Below are 18,585 nucleotides of genomic sequence, written 5' to 3' on the forward strand. Positions count from 1 at the left end.
GCCAAGTGTCATCTGGATTTTCATTGTCTAGAACTTCCCGTCTTGCTCTTATCTGCAGAAGTTCATGTTTTCTGTTAAATGGGGACTTTTTCTAAATTGGACATGAAGTTGCAAGGCCTAAAGCAATCTCCTTTACTTTCCCATCTACACGCAGCTGCGTTGTCCAGGTGCCATCGCTTGCTGCCCCTACAAATTGTCCTGGACTTCAGACTGTACTTCTGGTACATCTACAACTACTTTATAATTCACTCTGCCTTGTTTATGTTTGATCCCTCTGCAAGCACAACCAATTTGTAGGGCTATTGCCAGGGGTGGCATCTGTATTATCTCTACATCATCCGAAGTGCAGTCATACGTTTTATTACATGCCCACCAACTTACTTTGTCTGCCCTCGTTCTGCTCCTAGTGGCATGTTTGTTACTGTTAGATCTGTTTCATTCTTGGAGCCTTCCCACTTAATACACCAGGGGGTATTTGCTATATATTGGAATCTTTGAATACTCACAGACCATGCACTGTCCCAAGGCTCTATCTGATCTTTCTGATCCTTGGCCTTGCCACTTCCATACCAGAGTGGTTTCTGTAACATTTTCTATAATCTTTTTATAGTGTGGCAAATAGCATTGCCATTGTGTGATGCCTCCTGATTCTCCCATAGGGGTTCCTAGTATGCCATCACTTAGAATACAGTCTTTCTGGCCCATGGGTCTCATCCATGTTCCTATTTTCTCCCAAGTTTCCTTGATTACTTGCCTCCATTCGGGTACCTGTTTACATGTAATTGTTTTGTTCTTTTGTATTTCAGGTAGTTTTGATGTTATGATTCCCCAATTTACTGGGTCTCTTGCTGCCTTTGGTATTGGCAAACAGGCAGTTATTCTACTGGTGTTTTGCATTTTGGCAAAATCTTTGACTAATCCGATCATTACATTCTCAGCCCGAACTGCATTAGAAACCTTTATCACCTGTGTTTCTGTTTGTACCTCTCTCTTCATTCTAGAATGAAGAGTAGTTAGTTGATCATTTTGCATTCCACATCCCAAAGACATTAATGACCATAATGTTAGCACAATTACTGATAGCATTCTCAAAGTAATTAAACACATCTTATCTGCAGCCTTGTTGGTTCCACAGTTTACACAGTCCGTGATTCAGGATGGATTTTCTTCACTCGGGTATAGTGAATCCAGGGGTCCACGCCGGCTACTTTGACTGCTGTAAAGGTGGTCAGCAGTACCTGATGGGGTCCACTCCACTTTTCTTTCAGCGGTTCTTCATTCCAGTTCTTGATGTACACCTCGTCTCCTGGATGTATGTTATGAACTGGGTTCTCGAGAGTCAGTGGTCTATTCCACACAAGGATGCTCTGGAGCCGAGCTAAAGTTTTCCCAAGAGACAGAACATAATTATACACTTCCTGTTTTCCTGTGACGTGTACATTAGGGTTAGGCTCAGGAGATTCATATGGTTTCCCATACAATATCTCATAAGGACTGACTGACATCCCACTCCTAGGCTTTATCCGAATCCCCAACAGTGCTATTGGCAAAGCCTGGGGCCACTGCGATTTGGCTTCTTGGCATATTTTACTGATTTGCCTTTTTAGTGTCTGATTCATCCTCTCTACCTGTCCACTCGACTGGGGTCTCCACAGTGTGTGGAGGTCCCAGGTTATCCCCAGCAATCTACTTACCTCTCTTACTACTGTAGCTATGAAATGGGGCCCCCTATCTGATGATTCCCCTAGGGGTACCCCGAACCTGGGAATAATCTCCTGTAGTAACCACTTAACTGTTTCCTTTGCTTGGTTCGTGCGACAGGGAAGGGCTTCTGGCCACCCAGAGAATGTGTCAACCCCCACTAACAGGTATTTGTATCCTCGAGTTCTTGGCAGTTCTACAAAATCTACCTGCCAATAGTCTCCTGGCTCTATTCCTATCCGAATTCTTCCTAGCTGTGCCTGTCGCCTAGCCACTGGGTTGTTTTTCAAGCAGATATCATATTTTGACAACACTGATTTGGCCATTGTTAACATCCGTACAGAAATTAAACTCTGCTTTAGCAATTTTACCAATGCCTCTGCTCCCCAGTGACATTCATTATGTTTAATTTGTAGAACTTCTCTTATTATCAAGGGGGGTACCACTATCTGTCCTTGTGCAGTCACATACCATCCCTCTGAATTCTTTTGTGCATTTAGCAAACATGCCAGTCTCTCATCTTCTACTGAATATTTTGGTTCTGGAGGCAAATTGAATTGGGATACATTAAGCTTTAAAGGTATCAATGCCATTGTTGTTTGCACCCTTCGAGCAACCTGTCGGGCTGCCCAGTCTGCTTTTTGATTTCCCTCACAGATTTTGGAGTTTCCTGATTGGTGTGCTTTACAGTGTATGATTGCCACTTGTTCAGGTTTTTGTACTGCTTTTATCAATTGCAGGACTGCATCCTGATGTTTAATGTGCGTACCTCGAGAAGATAGTAATCCTCTTTCTTTCCACAGTGCTCCGTGTACATGCACCACTCCAAAAGCATATTTTGAGTCAGTCCAGATATTTACCTTTTTCCCTTCACTTAATTCTAGTGCCCTGGTTAAAGCAACCAGTTCTGCCTTCTGGGCAGATGTATTTGGTGGTAATGCCTTTGCTTCCACTACTGTACTGACTTGTTACTGCATATCCGGCGTATCTGGTTCAGTTTTCCACAAAGCTGCTCCCATCTGTAAACTGCTCCCACTCTGGCTGCTCTAGTGGGACATCTTTCAGGTCTTCTCTTGCTGAATAGGTGTACTCTATTACCTCCACACAGTCATGCTCTAATGGGCCTTCTTCAGTTGTGGTACCTAGGAACAAAGCTGGATTCAAAGGTTAGTTGTTTTTAATGTGACATCATCCTGCTCAGTCAGGACTACCTGGAATTTCATCATCCTGCTTGGGGATAGCCAATGGCCCCCCTTCTGCTCTAAGACAGTGGTTACCATGTGTGGTACATAGACATCTGTGTGCCTTCCCATAGCAAGCTTCCTGGCTTCTTGTATCAGCATCACAGTGGCTGCAACTGCCTGCAGACATGGAGGCCACCCAGCACTTATGTTGTCAAGTTGTTTGGAAAAGTAGCCACCGGCCTTTTCCAGCTTCCCAGACGTTCAGGACGGTCAGGACTCCGAGTGCTAGGCGCAGCCTTTCATGTACAAACAGCTGAAAATCTTCACACAGATCAGGTAATCCTAATACTGGAGCCATTGTCATTGCTTCCTTTAATTTTAGGAAGGCTTCTTTCTGTGGTTTGCCCCAGGTGAATGGCTGCGTCTTCTGAGCTTCATACAGGGGCTTTGCAATCAGTCCATAGTCCATGATCCACAGGCGACACCATCCTGCCATCCCGAGGAAGACTCGCAGCTCATGTAAATTCTGGGGCTCTGGAATAGCACAAATAGCTTGGATACGGTTAGTACCTAGTTTTCGTTGCCCTTGTGAAATTTCACATCCCAGGTAAATCACAGTCTGTTGGGCAATTTGTGCCTTTCCTCTGAATACTTTATAACCTCCCATTCCCAGTGAATTTAAAATCTCAATGGTTACCTTTATACAGGTTGCTTTTCTTCTGTAGCTATTAGTATATCATCAACATACTGCAACAACAGCTATTGGTCTCTTGGTATTTGCCCATTTTCGGTCCAAATCTCCAGCTCCTTTGCCAGTTGGTTTCCGAATAGGGTCGGGGAGTTCTTATATTGTGTCTAGGTGAGCTGAGTCTTTCTCCCATTCCCTAGGTTTTCCCACTCACAGGCAAACAGTTACCTACTTTCTTTGTCAAGGGGGATGCAGAAAAAGGCATCTTTTAAATCAATTACAGAAAACCATTTATATATCTCCTTTACAGATGTCAGCAATGTGTAAGGATTTGTTACCACTGGATAAATGTCCTTTGTTATTTTATTTATTGCTCTCAAATCCTGCACTAATCTATATTCACCATTTGGCTCTTTACTGGAAATATTGGTGTATTAAATTCTGATTCAGATTCTTCTAAAATTCAGTATTTCAAGAATTTCTCAATAATCTTTACTATTCCTTGCCGTGCTTCTGGTTTTATAGGATAGCGTTTGACTTGTACAGCCCCCACCCCTTCCTTTAACTCTACATGCACTGGTTGTGCCAATTTAGATTTCCCTGGTATATCTGTCTCCCATACAGAGGGAATCACTGCATCTTCTACCTCCCTAGGGATAGAGGGAACAGGTTTTTCTTTGATCATTAATATCTGTCCCGTCTTTGATTCAGGTATTTTCATTATAAGCTCTCCATTTTCAAAGGTTATTACCGCATCAAGTTTCACTAGCAAATCTCTCCCTAAAAGTGGAATTGGACACTCAGGTACATATAAGAATTTGTGTGTTATAACCTTGTTTCCAAAACACAAATCTAGGGGTTGCAAGAATGGCCATTTTCCCTCTTTCCCTGTAGCACCGACTATTGTTGTTTCCTTGTCCCCAATTTGTCCTTGCAAATCATTCAATACCGAGTAAGTAGCTCCTGTATCTATTAGAAATTTCACCTCTTTATGTCCTAATTGTATATTTATAATGGGTTCCTTAACTTGTTCTACTGGTTCTATGTCTAGTCAGCTGGTATACTCCCCCAGGACCATCTCCTTGGTTAACTGCTGGAATTGATTGTCCTGGTGAAACTGGTTATTCAAGTCTGGACATTGTCTCTTCCAATGGCCCTCCCGCTTGCAATACGCACATTGATTTAGGTTTAACCCCTGCATAACTGGTCTTCTGCCTCGACCATTCCTGTTATGTCCCCTGAAATTTGGGTTCCCTTTTCCTTGTATTACTGCCAACAGATTCTGCTGCTGCCTTTCACTAGCTTCTCTTTTGTGATTGTTATATACCTTCCAGGCTACCTCAAGTAGCTTATCCAAATTCCTTAGTTCTTCCCCTTCTAATTTTTACAATTTTCTACAAATATCGTCCTGTGACTGGCCCAAGAATATGAGCGCGAGCTGAACCTTTGCTTGTTCTGTGTCCATTTGGAGATCTGTATATTTCCTTGCTACCTCTTTAAGCCTCTCTAAAAATGCAGTGGGAGATTCCTTCCTTTCCTGTTGAACCTCATATAGTTTGGACCAGTTTATAGTTTTGGGTACAGCATTCTGAACTCCTGTTTGGATCCATTCTTGATATTTCCATAGTCTCCTCATATCACCTAATAAATTAGGGTCCCAATTTGGATCCTCAATTGGGAAATTTCTCATCTAAATTCCCTGTTACGAGTCTGTTTCTGATGTCCTCTCTTACCCTTTCTTTGGCTGTCTTAAGTACCATCTCTTTCTCAGTAGAATCCATCAAAGTATCTAATATTACTTGTATGTCATCCCAGTCAGGATTTTGAGTTTTTATAACCATTTTACTACTCATGCCATTTTATCAGGATTTTCTCTATAAGTTCCGTCTGTTTGTTTCCAAATAACTAAATCTGCAGGAGAGAAAGGCATTTTTACAAATACTGGCCCTTCCACTCCTACACCTTGTCACAAGGGGGCAATTACAGTCCGTTTTTGTCTGTTTATGTCTTTTCTATCCACAACTGGGGCAAGTTTCTGGCTTTCCCCGTAAATAGAAAAACAAATCAACATACGGAACCTCATCCCATTTTCCTTCTTGTTTACAAAACAACATTAACTGTGAAATAGTGTTATATTGCAGAGTACCGTATTTTGGCCATTTTTCACCATTCTCCAAGGCATATCCTGGCCACCATGTATTACAATAATCAATCAACTTAGCTTTACGTAATTCTTCCCCAAAATTACCCTGTTTCCAATGTGCTAATAAGCACCCCAAAGGAGAACTTTGCGGGATAGAGGTGTTGCCGCCCCAAATCCCTTTCAGTTTCTCCATTCCAAATATATCACAAATTGCCGAACCCGCAACGCTTTCGCGATTGTCTTATGGAACGGCGCCTAGGCTTGTACCAACAGGAATTCCTTTAGCCCAACCAAGCGTAGCTTTTGCTGTGTCTTATTGGCAGGCACCCAAACCAAAGTAAAAAGCACCTTACCTTTCTCCCAGGGACGTTGCGAGCGGCAGAGGCGGTCGCGGCCGATCGAGCTCCCTGAGAATCCCTCGGTACCGGCTGGAGCGTGGTCGAGTCGCGAAACTCGCTTCAGCAGCACCCGCAGGGTCCCATCCGGGGTCGCCAAAATGTTAGTGTTCAAAAACACATAATAACATAAGCGATTATATGTGGTGCTTTTTATTGAAGAGCTCTGGGAATCGGGGTGATTTCCACCCAAATCTGATTCCGACCATACATTCGAGGTGAACGTGTTTTATACTCTATCATTATATAACTTTCATGATAATTATCAAACTTATATTGTTCTATTGTATACACAGATTTCAGCTAAACATAGCCCCCTTTAAATTTCCAACATAGTTTCTCACAATTCTTCTTATGGTTATATAATAATTATATTTAATTACTAAACAATCATCACATCTAACAATTATATCTTTTATCATACTGCTTATGCAGGTGCAGTGATCTGAGAAAACACAAAGCCTAGTATTTTCAAAGACTATTTTTAACATTTTCCAGGGATCCACTATCAACTCCATGCTTTAACAAGTTGAGTGTATGGTGTAAAAAATGCAACAAGTGAAGGGAAATCTGCATTTTAACTTCAGTAAACAGATCTGAAGAGGCTCCAGAACAGTATGGACTGACCAAGGTTTTGAATGCACTGCTGAGTGTGACGTGGGGACACCCAAATTCCTTCCTTTTGCACAGCATCCTGACAAACCCTGCTGACAACACTCCTTTGGTAGCCTTGGGTTCACTAGCCTGGTTAAGGTTAGGTTTGGGACCTTCTCTTTCCCCCTCTCTTACATGAAATTGTTGACATCCTCCTACAGACAAGTTCTTTGTCCTGAGAAGTCCTGGGCATACAGGGATGGAAAACCAGGATTTTCATTAAAAAAATATAACATCTTACAAAATTACTAATCATGTTTTCAAAAAAATTAGAGGCAAAATTTTACAAATTTTCAGCCATAGATTGTGAAAACTTACCCTGACATCAGCTACTGCTGGGAACATGAGGTGTCAGGAGGCTGGCTGGCTAGTGAAGCAGTGGTGGAGTCACTCCACGAGCACTCTTAAGTATAAAAACACCAATGGAAAAGATTGAAGGAATTCAGAATTTATTGTTCAAAATCTAGAAGTCAGTTAAGGTTTAATTTGCTGTCTTCAGCACAGACAATCCAAATTTATCACCATGTGATCAGAGTGCCATGTCATGTGGGGCTTCCCCACTGACTTCTTAAATTCACAATTCTTTAACTGCACATGATGGGCTTGCCCCGGGCTCATGCATTCCTTTGGGGATGGCTCTGCTCCAGGATGGCATCTTGCAGAGGATGCAAGTGGATTTTGTGCTCCTTTGTGGCATGCAGGTGGTCAATAAAGCCTGAGCCAGCCCTCTCTGCCCATGTCCAGCAGTGTCATGGTGAGGGGGAAATTTGGGAGCATCCCTAGCCCTGCTCTGTGTCCTGGCTGGGCACACAGCTGCTGGGACACGGGTGTGTCTTGCTGCCCCCAACCATTTTAGGGCTGAATTAGGCTGGTTCAGGGAGAGAAAATGGGCAATTTGGGGGGATTTATGGAGTGTTTCCCCACCCCAAATATCCCTGCCCCATGCCTACTGATCCCTCCTGTGCCCCCCAAAACCCCCTGGGAAGGGGAGGTACACTGGCCCAACACCAGGCACTCATGAGAGTCACTTGTTCACCCTCCCCTGCTACAGCTGGGCAAAGGAGAAAAAAGGGGGAAAAAAGTTAACGAAGTCTTCATGAGTGAGATAAAGGCTGGGAGAAACACTTCAGGGCAAAACAGACTCAGCTAAAGTTGCGAAGTGAATTTATTACTCGGAGAACCAGAGAAGGATAATGAGAAGCAAAATAAGCCTTTAAACACCCTTTCCCTCCAGTCCCTTCCTCCTTCCCACTGACAGAGCAGGACACAGGGGCTAGGGCTTTGGTCAGTCCATCCCTGAGATTTTCTTCTGGGAGAGGAGCCCATCCTGTGAGGGCCGTGGGGTCCCTCCCATGGGAGACAGTTCTCCGCCAACTTCTCCAGTCCCCTCTGGAGTTCTTCTAAAACTGCTGCAATGTGAATTCCCCCCATGGGCAAACAGACCCCCAAAACTGCTGCAGCATGGGTCTCTTTCATCAGGGTGCAGTCCTGCAAGGACAGGCTGCTCCAGCCTGGAAACAGGGCCCCTCTCTCCACTGGCTCTCCTCCTGGATCACAGCCTCCTGCAGGCATCCATCCGTTCTATGAGGGCACCTTCTCCATGGGCTGCAGGTGGATCTCTGCATCCCTCCTGGATCCCCAGGGGCTGCAGGGGCACTTATAGTTCACCCTGGTCTTATCACAGTCTGCAGAGGAATCTTAGCACCTCCTCCCCCTCCTTCTCCCCTGACCTTGGTGTCTCCATGTTGTTTTCCCTCACATGTTCTCACCTCCTTCTCTTCTCTGGCTGGAAGCAAAACTCGTGACTTTGATTTTCTTCTTACATATGTCATCAAGAGGCATTACTGGCCTTTCTCATTGGCCCAGTTTTGGCCAGCAGTATGTCCATCAGCCATTGCCCTGTCGGACATGCTGGAAGCTTCCAGCAGCTTCACACAGGAGCCATCTTTGTGTCCCCCCTGCTACCTAAAACCAGGCCTTGCAAAACCAATCCACCCCACTATCTGCAATCCTGGGTTTATGGACAGGACCCCCACCCCACCACTCCAGATCTGCTCTTGGGATGGCAGTGCATGTGGGGCAGGGGAATCCCCCAACAGGACATTTCTGGGTCAGCTCTAGACAGAAATGTGAGGGGCAAAGGTTAAGGTCAGGGTTTTACACTGAAGGCATGCTCATCTCTCACAGTTACTGAGAAAGGAGCACACAAAGGGCCTGCCGAGTTGAACATCTGCAATTATAATTACCCCTTTCTCATCTCATCTGCATCTCATGTCTGCATGTCCTATTCAATTTCCATTTAAATTGTAAATACAGAGAAGAAAATGCTGTTCCTATTTACTAGTTCTTTTTTTCATTTCCCATTTTGTTATTTTCAGTTGAAAATCCACTCTGAGTCTTTACTATGCAATGTTTGAACATTAAAGAGATGTAAATATTTGATAGAAGAAAAATTATTCTCTCTTGTCATTGGTGTAAATGTACTTACACTGCCTCTATATTTCTACCCAAGAGGTCAGAATAGGTTACCTAATTGGACTGTCTGGCTTCAAAAACTTATTAACAGATAAAACACAGGATTCTCTGCCTCGAAATATCTGGTAGCCTCCAGTACTATAACTATACTTTTACTAAAGTATCTAAGGAAGCAAAAGCCATGTGTGTGGTTAAAAACTTGAAAACATGTCTTTCCCAAAGCACTTCTGTAAATGTGGCCCAAGGCAAAGGGAAGATATTCATTATGCAAGAACACATGTTGGTTAAACATTTTACTGGCTTCTCACAGTGTTTTGTGAAAATTGTGATCACAGTACATCATTCACCTTTTTTTTCTCAGCAAGCAGAAATTACAAAGCCAGGCTGTCTCACAGGACATGGTCTTTTTTCTTTTATTTTTTTTTTATTTTTTTTGTGTTATTTTTGCCTTTTTTTGTTTTGTTCTGTTTTGGACTCAAAGGCAGAGTGGTTTTTATGTATAAGAAGCAGCCAGTTTTAGGAATAAAGAAAAATCGGTCCATCTGGAATATTTACTTCTCTTGCAGAACACTTGACACAAGAACAAACACCACCAACTGCTGATCAACTTCTCTGTAATTGCTGTATTAAGAAAACAATTACACTGCACTATCACAATTGTATGAGCATCACCAGGATCTGTGCCAAAACCTGTGCTGCCTTTCATAACTCTCCATAGTTAAAGCTACTTTTGTGAGGTGTGGCTTTGCTAAAAATTGTTAACATTTTGCCAGGAAAAAGGAAAGGAAACAGGGAATCAGGTTTTCAAGAGTAAATCCACATAAAACATGTCACACTATGCCACAGAATGTATGGCAGAGGCCTGATATGACCAAAACCCAGCAGTTTCCACAGTGGAAAACTTTACTGTCAGTGCATTGAACCAAAACTGCTTTGTCCACTCAGTTTTTTTTCATATGTTACTGCTTATTTCACACTCGTAGCACAATCCCAAAGGACTATGTAATGGACACTGCAAAGTTTTAGGGCTACATCATCACTGAAGTACATCAGTTTGCTCTTGAAGGAAAGAGTCCTAAGTAACGAAGTAACATCAATTTTGTGAGTAACTGTAGCAAAAAAAAAGAAAAAAAAAATCAGACAAATGCTTCTGTATTTGCAAAAAGAATATAAGAGAAACAAAAAACCCAGGAAAGATAAATGCAGAAATGCTGCCAAATAGAATGCTTTTGCAGAAATAGGCTTTTTCTAAAACTACTTTAATGAAATTTCAAGCTTTCTATAGCTGGTGGCTTTCATTATGCAAAGCCACTGATAACTACTTTATCAGCTAATTCCTTAGCTTGTAAAATGCACTTTCAGTGAAAAGCAGTGCATGACCCATTTGTCAGCCTGCAAAAATCCATCACTAGCTTGTAAAAGCTGCCCACTCCCTGGTGATTGATGGACTCAAGGATGTTGTTTACAGAAAAGCCAAGTAGATGTTCATGTTAGGGCAGAAGGGCCAAGTGATAAAGATACAGAGTTAAAGCATCTGACAAGGGATGGAATCCTGCTCCACTTTGCTATCACTTCATTGTTATTCAGTGACTATTTTATGGCCCATGTCAGTATGTAAATTATCCTGGTTTCATATTTTTCAATGCATAAATTGGAAAGCAATTAACTTAAAAAGTTTGAAAAAAAGGAGATACTGTTTGCAAATGGGACACTGTTGAAGTCATGCACTTGGTCCTGTCTTTCCTTGTAATGCCCAACTCATCTGGTTATTAAATAGTGAAAAATATTGAATTGCAATGCCTGTGCCAAATTTAATATTTCAGAATTATACATTTTGTAGGTGACACAGGTTACCTCTTATTGTATGCCTAAAAGGGGAAATTCTTGTCTGAATCCTTTCTGAATCCTTTCCTTCTTCATACGTCCCACTCAACTTATTGGGTACACTTTCTGGATAAAAGAAATATAAAAACTAATTCTGCAATGACTTTACCCCACAGAGAAGGAAATATCACAATATTACTGTTTAATAAACCCTGTAGTGCTACCACTTCTGGGAAAATATTTTTGGAGTTTTCTATAAAAGGACTGTAAGACCAGAGTTATACTATGTTGACTCCAGGAAAAAAAAAACAAACAAAAAACCAAAAACCCAAACAAACAAACAAACAAACAACAACAAAACAAAAACTAACCAACCAAACAAAACCAACTAAGCAATATATGAAATGAACAGGTGGCAGTAAGGATTCTGGAAATTTTATCAGTAGGAGGTGAAGTCTTTGGTTGACTATTCATCTGAGCAAAACACTTGAAAATGTTTCTTACCCAGAATTATCAGAGAAAATGGAGAGTAAGAAAGAACAGAGCACAACTATCCTTAATTAAACTGAGTGCCTGAGGAGTGTCAGAATTGTGTTCATCCAGGTACAGGTCCCAAGGGCTGAAGGTGCTTCTGTGCTGTGTGAGATTTTTTTGACTTAAAAAAATCTCCAAAGATCTGCATTCCTGAATCAGAGAGGTTTCAGGCTACACAGAGGAAGAGAAAGAAACACTGAGAGCTCACATGGCTGCTCATGTGACAGTGAAGTGTCCCACATCCAGTAAGTTTTCCTCAGCTGTTGTGCCCTAGCAGTCATCATGTTTAGTATTAGGTGAGTATGGGAAACTGAACTTTAACATGACATATGACATATGACATATGACATATGACACATAACAAATAACAAATAACATATAACATAACATAACATAACATAACATAACATAACATAACATAACATAACATAACATAACATAACATAGTGAATGTATTAAAATGCATAGGCACTGTATTTTAAATCACATAACATACAGTTTCAGTCTCTCTTCCAAGTTCTCTTTGTGACACAAGGCACATCAGGCTGACAGGAAGAAACAGCTTTTACAGCTGATTACCCTTTCATGACAAAGGAGAGCAAGCATTGACAGGTTGCCTTCTCAGGACGTAAAAAACATAATTTTAAATACCTCTAAAAGTTCAGGAAATGCTGTAAAATATTGATTGAAACTTCCTGACTGTGTAGAAGCAACCTTGATCTGCCAAACTACATGGAAGGAACACCTGCAGGACACTGAACAGAGTGAGCTGCAGAAAACTCAAATTAAACTTAACCTAGAAGAGATTTATGTGACATACATGAAACTAATTGGATTTAATCCTTTCAGCCTCTGCATAACCATGTCTTTATGGTTTTGCCCCCATTTTTGCTATGTTCTTGACTTCATGTCTCTTATTTTCTTAAGAAGCTATCTGCAAAATAAATTGCTTGTGAAGCTTGTGAAGCTTGAATTTTGCTCTCTGGGAAGCAATTAGGAAGAAGAATGTAGATATTGAAAATATTATCTCTTTGGTTTTCAGTAATGTCTTAGCCCAACAAAGACATAACATTTTCTTAACAACCTGACGTTGCTGACTCAAAATGTGGGAAATAATTTTATGCTGGTGCTATTCCACTGGACTTCCCAAATCCTAACTTATCTGTAATGATTTACATTAAAAAAGAAGAAAACTGCCTTTTAACACGGTGCTGGAGGAGACTGAGGAGCTTCAAGGGATTTTTACTCATCCAGAGGCACAGACCAAGTGAAGCACAAACACAAAAGTGAAGTGCATTGATTCCCTGTTACAACACAGCAGGTTAACATTGCTGTTTCAGGAGGTTTCTCTCTCTCCAGTTGAGGACTCTCAGGCTGAGCTCCACTGGGGGGTTTAGATGATTATCTGGATGATTCCGCTTCACATCCAAGACTGAGTTTCCAGGTGCCTAAAGCCATTATTTGACATTGTTTTCATGCAGTGGGGTGTCTACCCAGGTTTACTAGTCAGTTTTTATTATTGTCAGCAGAGAGACAGCATACAGAAGATTTTGGAAACAAAACTGAGCATGGCTTGTTCTAAGGAGTTTATTCACCCTTTAGCTCAAATACTCCTGGGTACTTATCCTAGCAGAGAACAAAAGCCTTGACTAACAAAGAAGAAAAAGGGTGGCAGAATTGCCCCATTTTCTGTTCTGCCAGTGGTCACAGCAGGGTTGTATCCCACACAGTGGGTTGCAAGGCAGCAGGGCTAGAAAAATATACATGCCTCATGTACGAGTTCATGTCCAGTATCAGCAGAAATAGGCAGGGAACATGAGCAGGGCATGAACAGCAGTGATAAGAATGAGCACAAGCCTTTGTTGTCTTTCTTGTTCCACTGAGTATACCCAACCCAGGCTGCCAGAGGCTTCAGAAAATTAAGTGCACGTCTAGAACAACTTGTTTAGCAGCATCTCATACAAATATTCTTCCAAGGTGGTCACACTGCAGAAAAGCACACCGAATGCTACCTCTTGTTCAGTCATGTTGGCATCTTCTGCTTCATCAGACCAGCTGCAAAACTGTGCTTCTGTGCTAATAAAGTCTCTCTCTCTCCCCCTTTCTCTCTCTCAGTAAAACTTTCCCATGGTTTTATTAAGAGTAGGAAAGGAAATCTGATTCATGGCATAAGTATAGAGTCCCTAAAGAAAGCCCGGGGTTTGATTTAGAATGACCTGAATTGAAAGGCTGGAAATCAAAAGGATTAAAAAGTAAGGAGGGGGGTGGAAGAGAGAAATAATGACAAAAAAGAAAGGAAGTAGAAATTTGTAAGAAGCTTGCCCGGATTCATTGCTTCTTGGTGATATTTCAAGCACTCTGTGGTTACCCAAGAGGCTGAGGAAAATTGACTGTGCACATACATATATTCCCTGTGCTTCCCTCATAGCTTCCTGGAGCTGAGGGAATTCAGCCATGTGAGAGTAAAGAGGAATCACTTGCCTTCAGCAAGATCTATAATCAGTACAGATAAGGCACTTTAAACAGACCCTGGTTTTCCCTGGCTGCTGTCATGGCCTGTAGTATTCCACATGGATGAAGGAAAGGCTGAGATGCCTTGGGAAGATAGCATGGCTTAGGTTAGGGTGACTCCTTCGAGTTTTTTCTCGCAGTTCTCTGAGTTATATGTTAATAGTACTTGTGACATTACCCTTAATTTCTGCCCCCCCCAGTTCTGGAAAGTTCTCTGTTCTCTACCTCCCCATTGGTCCACATTGCTGTCAGTCCTCCCCTGTTCCCTCATTGGTTGTTCTCCCCTGATCCCCGCTTTGTACCTGCCCTCATCCTTTCACCCATTGGCCTTCAGATTGTTATACCCAACCTACTCTGGGTTGGTTATAAACTCTGGACTCTCCCCTGTTTGGGGCTCTTTTGCTGTCCCTGGACCCCTTCAGTGCACCTGTCAATAAACAGTCACTGGAATCCCACACAGAGAGCCTCTCCTGCTTCTTTCTGTTGGTTTGACTTGAACAACTGGCTGTACGAGCATCTGGTGCTCACTGGGCTGTCCATCTTCACAGGGAAGTCACTCTTGGGAAGAGTGACTCAAGTCACTCTTGTGGCCATCCTGGTGACATCTGCTGTGTGGCCACAATGGCCCTGTCCTCAGTGCTGAGCACAAATGCAGTTTGGTTCTTCCATTCCTTCTCACCGTGGTTTCAGCATGGGGTGCTGGTATCTGGTGCTCAAATATTGCACAGGGCAGCTGAGAGGCTCCATAGCATCTTGAGTTTGCACCAGGCTTGTCATTACATGCAAAGATAGCAGTTTCTGGGCAGACCTTTTCCTCAGTTTCTGTTCATTCACATTAACATAACTGAGCAGGGACTCCCATGAGTGACCAAGTGTTTTTGACAAAGATGTTGTAGCTGTGGAGGTGGAAATGAGTAATAAACTGGCAGGAACTCCTTGGGTCAGGAAATAAAATCCTATAATCCCAGTCATAAATTACATCAAGTTTTGTCCAACAACAAATTTTCTGTTCTCACCTCTATTAGGAGAGCTATTTTATAACCTCCTTTCTCTGACAATTAGAAATCATCTTCTAAATTGCATCCTAAGCTATTTAATAGCCAGTTGATACCCATTTGTTCTTGTGCCAACACTGTACTCCAGTTTGAATCGCTCTCCTGTTCTCCCTCCCTCCCTCCCTCCTTCTTGGAACAAGTGACTAATTAATATGTTGAGAGAAGATGCTGAGAATATGCCAAGTCTCTTCATGCTGAACTTAAGATTTCCCTGTTTTCTTTTCATTTTATCATGAGACTCAGTGTGTCCTGGAACCAGCCATTTAGTTGTGTACTGTGCCTTGCCCTCTATCATCAATAATGCTCCCTTGGGTGTTCTTCTGTCTGTTTAGAGTTGTGATTAGGTTTGCAGGGGAGTTAGAAAGTGTGTGAACTCTGGCAACTTCAAAAAAGCACAAGGAGTAAGGGCCAGAGAAGGAGCAGCATTTCTCTTTTGAGGCGCTCTTTTTCTAAATCCATAAAATTTCTCAGTGATGTTTGTGCTCACCCAGAGACTGCAACCTTCAGGATTTTCAAAATCTTCCTTCTTTGGCCTTTCCCTAATTGAAAGCTTGCTGGCTCTTGGAAGAGTTGTGGGGGTGGGATAGACATAATTATCTCACCTCATTAGCTGCGGTATTTTTTGCTAGGGACAGGCAGGCTGTCGTTTAGAGGACAGCTGACAGCTCTCCATCTGTACTGAGTCTGAGTCAGATGAAATCTGTATTGATACAGAAGTCAAAGAGAAAGAAAACAGCACGTGACCTGGAAGTTTTGAGAAAATGCAACCGAGCATGCAAATCTGCATAATTTCATTTTTGTACAGGCCCAAATAAGTTATTGTTCCTGCCATGGGTATCCTTTCATGATGTTCCACAAGTGAATGCATTGTGCCAGTTTCCATGGGTGCTGGGTGGGAGTGTCTGCCTCTTTTCTCTGGCACATTTCAGAGGAAGCCAAGGAGCTCAAGTCACAACTGGGGCATGCCATTGGAGAGCTTTATCTTCCCTGCAACACATTTTGGGGAACAAGGCTCAACACTCCCTGTGCTAGTGCTCAAAGCAGAAGTCACAGTCTCCTTCCCTTAGCCCATTAGCCCTTGGTACCTGTAGCACCTCTTATATAACCAAGTGCTGGTGTGGTCAGGTGGACAGTGGGATTTTTTTTTCCTTATTTGAGTATATTTCTAGATTGATCTGTGACCTGAACTAGTTGAACATACCCACAATAACACTTGGCATCATTTCAAGGAAAACAGCATGGAGCTGGAAGAGGGATGGCAGGAGATGCATTTGGGCAGCACCTCAGTTTTAAGCGAAGTAGTGGATACTGTGAAACTGTGTGCCTGGGTTCTGAATTCAGTTTAAATGTGGCCTTGCCTTGCTTTGTGTTTAATTTTTTATTTACAGAAAAGGTGACAAGCACCTTCTGTCTCCAAAGGAACGTGGAGAGAATCAGGGAGCATTTCCTGCTGGGATGGGAGGAGGATGGAGGTTGAGTGTCCATGTGAAGAAGAGGAGGACGCAGAGCTCTCATCTCTGTGTGGAATAAGAGCTGCTTCAGCCTGGTACAAGGAATCCAAAGAGGCAGACTGGGGAAGAAGAAGGGGAAAGCTTCCGAAACAATGCATAAAGCCTTTGCCCCTCTCAAGGATGTTTGCAGCAAGATACAGACACACTGGAGCAGGTGCTGTTGCACTGTGCTTCCTTTCTTTAGAAGGAGTTGTGTAACCCATCAAGAATGCAGAGAGTTGTGGTGACTCTTACGGTGACTCTTCTTGTTTCCAGAACACTGAGTTAAATCTACAGGTGAAAAAACAAGCCACTAATTTTTTTTCTAGCATCAGTTATTTCAAAACAGTGGCTTTGACTTTTGTATGATTGTCAGTGACTCAGATGTAAAAGTTTCCTGTGTATGCTGCATTGAAAGTAATAGTCCTTATGAATCACTGAAATCACAAAAAATTGGGAAGATATGATGGGCCATAAAAAGGCAAAAAATTCTTTGAAATGTTAAAAAAAAAAGGAGAAGAACATACAGAAACCCCCTAAACTGAAAACAGATTGTCATGTGATTAACTCAATGTGGGATTCAGCATGTACACAATGAAAGGGCAGCATATTTAGGTCCATTACAGTATAATCAGAAAGAGAGTGGTGTTGGCACCCATCAAGGGCTCTGACTTAAATCAGTAATGATTAAGTTCATTTAGCAGCAGCCTCTGCACAGTGACTTGTCCTTTCCACAGTGCACATATACCCAAGTTTGACATACTTGTCACTACCATGGAAGAAACACAGATTTCCAGACACAAATCAGTAGTACACAGGTCCTCTTTGGATAAGGCAAACACAAATCATGCAAACTGAAAACACCAGGACTCGTTCCACAGCAAGGTCACCTACCTTTTACACAGCCCCTTCCCTCTGTAGGAAGTGTTTTATCAAGCAAGAAAACACCATCAGAATAATTTTTCTGCTGAGGAAACAGAATTCCAGAGAGGTCCCTTTGCCAGCTAATGGGGGTGATCCTTTAGAGTACAGGCCTCAGTCTGGTGCTTTTACCTCGAGACCTAAGTCTGTCGTCACTGCAGACACACAACTGAGCTGCTGCTGCTGCTGCTGCTGCTGCTGCTGCACAGCTTTCAGCCCTTCTGTTCGTGCGCTGAAAGCACCCAAAGAGCCTTCTCCTTCCCACACATCAGACTGCTAGTGAAATAGGACAATGCAAACCCATCTCATGTGAGCTGCAGGAGTTGTTATTATTGATGGATAAATAAAATAGATGGGGTGTGTTGCCCTCAGCCAAGCACACAGTGTAATGGGGGGAGAGGAAGAAAAAAGGGCGCAAAAGGATCAAGAACATGGTGGGGAAAATTGGAGAGTTTGAAATAATACATATTGAGAAAGGAACTGGAAAAAAATTGAAAAGGTCAGAGTTCCATTCATTCTCGTGGGAGCTTGAACTGTTTTGTCTTGGGTGACATCAACACCAGGCAGGACAGTTCCTACCACCAGGAAGACTTTCCTCACCACTTCGCACATGTCCACCATCTCCTGCAGCCTGCATTGCCTCTTCAGAGCAGGTTGAAATCTCTCAGTCACCTTCTTATTCTTTTTTACATTAATGGTCTTGAGCACAGACCACACTGAACAGCGCCCAGCCTCTGGCTTTTGAGGTGGTTTTCTTCTTTTCAGCAACACAGCACACAATTTGTTGTATTCTCAGAGGCATTTTGAGTTCTTAACTGAGAAGGCTGAGTGCAAAAAAGAAAAGGGTTAAAAACAACCCAGGAAAAAACATTTGAGGTCTTTCTTTTCCATAAACCAGAAGAGAAGAAGATTATTCAGAGGAAAGCCCCAATTCAGAACAGATTTATACCCTGTGAGACTGCCTTTCATGAAGCAAGTTTTAAATGGCATTAATTCAATATGAGCATTTC

General features: G+C 42.4%; 1 long non-coding RNA gene across 1 annotated transcript; it reads right to left on the reverse strand.

Annotated features, from left to right (window-relative positions):
- Window positions 1-5,716: 5,716 nt before the first annotated feature.
- Window positions 5,717-17,804, reverse strand: LOC143692094 (uncharacterized). Its single transcript, XR_013179952.1, has 3 exons — window positions 17,549-17,804; window positions 15,767-15,864; window positions 5,717-6,172 (listed from the first exon to the last, which is right to left on the reverse strand). It is a non-coding gene; the product is annotated as an uncharacterized LOC143692094 (long non-coding RNA).
- Between the last annotated feature and the right edge of the window lie 781 nt (window positions 17,805-18,585).

This window comes from Agelaius phoeniceus, chromosome Z (genome assembly GCF_051311805.1).
Source record: "Agelaius phoeniceus isolate bAgePho1 chromosome Z, bAgePho1.hap1, whole genome shotgun sequence".
Lineage (NCBI taxonomy): Eukaryota > Metazoa > Chordata > Aves > Passeriformes > Icteridae > Agelaius > Agelaius phoeniceus.